Source organism: Eumetopias jubatus, unplaced genomic scaffold (assembly GCF_037043125.1).
Source record: "Eumetopias jubatus isolate StellerSeaLion01/CBP00866 unplaced genomic scaffold, mEumJub1_p1.0 scaffold_10, whole genome shotgun sequence".
Classification (NCBI taxonomy): Eukaryota; Metazoa; Chordata; class Mammalia; order Carnivora; family Otariidae; genus Eumetopias; species Eumetopias jubatus.
The window spans coordinates 90383970-90389182 of NW_028274816.1; positions in this window are offsets into that span (position 1 = coordinate 90383970).

Consider the following 5213-nt stretch of genomic DNA (forward strand, 5'->3'; position numbering starts at 1 on the left):
TTGTCACATATTGCTAAGTTAACAAAAATTTAATGCTAAAGTAATAACAGTGCCAAAAGATTTACCTACAAATTTCGAGGTACTAAGTCTTTAGCCTTTTCAGAAGTCATGCATTAAGAGAATGGGTTTGGGATATTTCAGACCAGGACTTCCAAATTTGTTCTATCCAGCACAGTCACCACTAGTCACATATGACTGTTTAAATTTAATTTAAATTAATCAAAATTAAAGAGTAGAGATTCATTTCCTCAGTCACACCAGCCGCATCTCAAAAGCTCAGTACTCTCATGTAGAGTGTGGCCACCATTTTGGAAACGGCAGATACAAAACATTTCCATCATTATAGAAGATTCTGTTGGACTTGGTCAGAGGTTAGCACATAAATAGTTTAGGCTTTGTAGGCTAAATGGTGTTTGTTGTAACTACTCAGCTCTGTCATTGTAGTGGAAAAGCAACCATAGACAATATATAAACCAATGGGTGCGGCTTTGTCCCAATAAAAGTTTATTTAAAAAAATAGGCAGTGGGCTAGATCTGGCTACAGAATATAGTTTGCCACCTCATGCAGGGCACTAAACACTGGTAAGACACATTATAAACATTCAATAAATAGTATTCTTTTCTTGAGTTTTTAAAAACAAGGAAAGTAACTAAAAGACAGGAAATAACTTAAAAGTCCAGTAGTTTTTATAAAGATAATTTGGTGTGTTCTGGGGATGTAATAGCTGTAATTACTTTAACGTAACACTGTAAACAAAACAAAACAAAAAACTAAAACCCCAAAACTGAAAAGTGTTTAGTGGGAAGAAAGATGCTTCTGATCCATCTTTATATTTGAAGGAAATTCTATAGGTTATAGGCCTATTTTTTCTTTTTTTTTTAGAGGACAGAAACACATACGAGTGGTTACACATCTCTGTGCAGTGACAGGTAAGTTTTAATTTCACTGTCTTTGCTTACCTGTGTTTTTCAAAATTTCCTACACATAATCTCTTTTATTTTTTATAATCAAAAGAAAGCAAGTACAAAACTAATAAAAGTAACTGGAGTCTTAATCTTCCTACAACACGTTCCTAATTTTGGTGAGGGAAATGCCCCAAATGTGCTCTCTTCTTACTGAAGCACACCATTGTCCCGTTCTATTTAGTCTGTTTCTGTATACATATTTTATAAACACCTTTGGTATGAGACAAAACAGTAATAGTGTGAAGGTGGTCAAGCATGGAAATCGTGAGTAACTGAGAGATACGGTTTAATGGACGGCTGGATCGTTTATGACTTCAAGATAATCATTTGGAACTTAGGAGACAATTTCATAGACAAAACCCCTCCTTTGCTCACCAATTTTGCCTTCTTGTTACCTAAATATAAAAACAGAAGTTTAAAATATTTTCCATATATGAACCGTGTTGCATCTTTATCAGCAGTGGGTACACACGTATTAGACGGGGATCAGTGCTGTACAAAACCAATAAAACCAGCCAACTGCATGTTCCCTGAGAATTTATAACATAAGAAAATGTCTACAACAAAGTATTAGGAATAAAAATGGATTCATACACTGCTTGGATTTGGGTTATAATATAGACAAAACATACAAATGTCAAACCAAATTTTTAAATTTACATCCTAGAGTTTTATTTAAAAAAACAGACAAATACACACATGTTATATAGATATGTTATATATATGCATATACACACACACAAAAGAGAAACAGAAAACTTTTGAATGTGTATTAAGCAAATGCACAAAGAGTGAATTTGAAACGTACCTTAAAGTTAAACAATTCAGTACAAATATTTGCTCCATCAGGAAACAGAGCATTATCACGATTTCTGGCAATATTTTTATTAGAGATCAAATGCAGCCTTCTTAAAAAAAATTGTCATTTTTCTGTGTTTGGAGCAACAGGAGACCAGGGAAGTTTAAGGGTGATTTAAAGATGTCTTCTACCTAAAATAGTCTGTTTTACTAAAGTTGGTTGCCTGATCCCTTTAGTTTGAATTATCATGAAATTGATCACAACTGGCAATTATGAAGTAGCTAAACATGCCTGTATTTTTATCTTCTTGATGGGCAAAAATTCGGTTATAGGATAGATTAGTGTACATAAGAAAAGGAAACCTGTTTCCCTTTTCAGCTGAGAAAACCTCATTTGGGTAATGGTGTGATTTTCCATCTGAGGTGGTTATGCAGGCATTAGTCAAGGAGCCCTATAGGAAAGGACGAGATGTTAAATTTTACCTCAAGAAACATTTACAAGTCCTGTTTGGCAGCATTTTCTCTCAGAACAAGCTACGCTGTATATTTCAGAGAAATTGAAACCATATGTTGACACCTAAAAAACCTTGAGAAATACCACTGGAGTTTGCAAGAAAACATATAAATATAATCAAATCGTTGTAGAATATGTCTACTTGGACTACCTATAACACTTTGCTTGTTTTTCGAGGAGCTGTATTAGTGATCTTAATGCTATTAACTGTAATACACTGTGACCTAATTTAAACCAACTGATTGAGTTCATATTAAACTCTTCATCTTATATTTCCAAATTGAAATGAAAAGATTTAATCGTACCAGCTTCAATTTTAGTAATAATTATGTTTCCTTGCTGATCCTTGGCCTCTAGAGCTTTCCTGTCGAAAGACCGAGGTCTTGGAACATGACTTAGGCCAAAATGAAGCCTCAACAAGAAAACACAATTTGGGTCATATTTAGGCTGGCAGCTGTATGATGAACTATCAACAAACATTCCAATTTCTCCAGTACCCTGACCAGTCACTTCTGTCCACAAAGATTGAAAACAACCTTCCAAAGGCAATGACTTCAATCTTAATTTAAAGATGGACACCTGACAGGAGTTACCTGTTGCAATTAAATTGTAATTTAAAGCTAGATACAGGAAAGTTCTTCTGGAGCCCCAGAAATATACCTATTTAGAGGTAAATACGGTGATAAAATATCGAGTGATCTTTGCGTATGGAGGATTCTTCACTTGAATCAAAGCATTAATGGTATCGCTACCATGGTGTGATTTTAGAATTCTATCCACATGGAAAGCATGAAAGAAAAGCATGGTTATGATTTTTTCTGCATTGCATTGAGTTGGAGATTCTGTGATGGGGCCCCAGGAAGGGAAAATCCAATGTCATATCTAATTCTCGCTGTACCTACCGGGCGTTCCCATTCGTGCTGTCACCTGTGAGTCTCCTAATCTCCATTTGCTATGACTGCACAGCTGAGTGCTCTCCGTTGGCTGCTCCTCTCTGCGCATCTTTTTTATTGTTCTTGTTGTTAGTTTAATGGACTATTTGATACTGAAAATAAGGCAGTTTTGTTAATGTGGTTTTTCACATGTTTCTTCCATACACTTATTCTTTTTCTTCAAATTTTATTTCACAAACAGCATATTTCTACTTGCAGATCAGGTCCGTCTTGCCAATTTTCTGATTTTTAATTATGTAGGGCTTTATTTATTTATTTATTTTTGGTGCTGGTGGCAGAGTATTTATGTGGAACAATGTACTTCTAACTCAATTATTTGGGAAGGGAGAAGCCCTCACCCCAACACAAACACGTATTGCCACAACCACCATTGCTACCCAAGGCACAGAGAAACAGAGAAATAGCTCCATGTTTTTCCAGTGAAAATTCACAAATAATTTGCATTTCATGCAACTTTATATGATTCTTATTAATATCCTCATGAGGGAGAATGAAGTTCCCAATACATGTGGACACATGCACTATGGCACACTGAATTTTGGACTAACAGTAACTACCTTCATATATTGAGTACCTATAGTGTGTGCTAAAGAATTTTCTAGGTTTCGAATATATCTTATTTAAAACCTAACTAAAGGGGCGCCTGGGTGGCTCAGTCGTTAAGCGTCTGCCTTCGGCTCAGGTCATGATCCCAGGGTCCTGGGATCGAGCCCCGCATCGGGCTCCCTGCTCCATGGGAAGCCTGCTTCTCCCTCTCCCACTCCCCCTGCTTGTGTTCCCTCTCTTGCTATCTCTCTCTCTGTCAAATAAATAAATAAAATCTTTAAAAAAATAAAAAATAAAAAAATAAAACCTAACTAAAATCTATGAAGTTAATCTTCTCTTTATATATGGAGAAATGGAGTGTTGGGAATTTAAATAACTGCTCACATTCCCATAGCAAGAATATCAGAAAGATGAATTTTTTTAAAGACTTTATTTATTTATTTGAAAGAGAAAGCAGGGGGGAGGGGCAAAGGGAGAAAGAGAGAGTCTCAAGCAGACCCTGAGCTAAGTGTGGAGCTGGACCCAGGGCTCGATTTCATGATCCCGAGATCATGACCTGAGATGAAACCAAGAGTCAGATTCTTTACCGACTGAGTCACCCAGATGCCCCAGAAAGATAAATTTAAACGAGGTTTATCTGACAATGAAGGCTGTATTTTGAAGTGTGTTATGTATTGCCCACTTTTTACGTCTCTTCATGATCCACGATTGCCTTGAAACTACTGTGAACAAATAAAACCAACAAAAGCGCAAAATCATTTGAGACAAAAGGGTGTGTTAGTTCATTTTATGTGTCAACTTGACTAGATCAGAGAATGCCTAGGTATCTGATTATCATTAAAAATTATTTCTGGGTGTTTCTGTGAGGGTGTTTACAGATGAGATGAGCCTTTGAATCAGAGGACTCGGTAAAGCACATTGCCCTCCCCAGTGTGTTATCCAATCCAGTGAGGGCCTGAATAGCCTAAAAGGTAGAGGAAGGGAGAATTCATTCCTTTTTTCTTCCTGCCTGCTTTCTTGAGCTGGGACATCAGTCTTTTACATGCAGACGGGGACTTAGACTGTCTGCTCCTCTGGTTCTCAGGCCTTTGGATTCAGCCTGGAACTATACCCTGGCTTTCCTGGATATCCAGACTGCAGGCAGCAAATCATGGGACTTGCCAGCCTCCATAATCGTGTGGGCCAACTCCTTAGCATAATAAATTTCATGTATATGTATCCAGTTGGTTCTGTTTCTCTGAAGAACCCTGACTAATACAGAGTGAGAATTTGCAAGAAAGGAAATAGAGAAATACAGATTTTAAATTGCATTATTGTCAGGATTCTTTTTGAACATCTCAAATCAGTGGACAGAATTATGAAAAATATTTCAAGTATGTTTATGGACACTTTTGGAAAGAGATGGTCGATAGCTTTTATTATATTCTCTAAGTGGT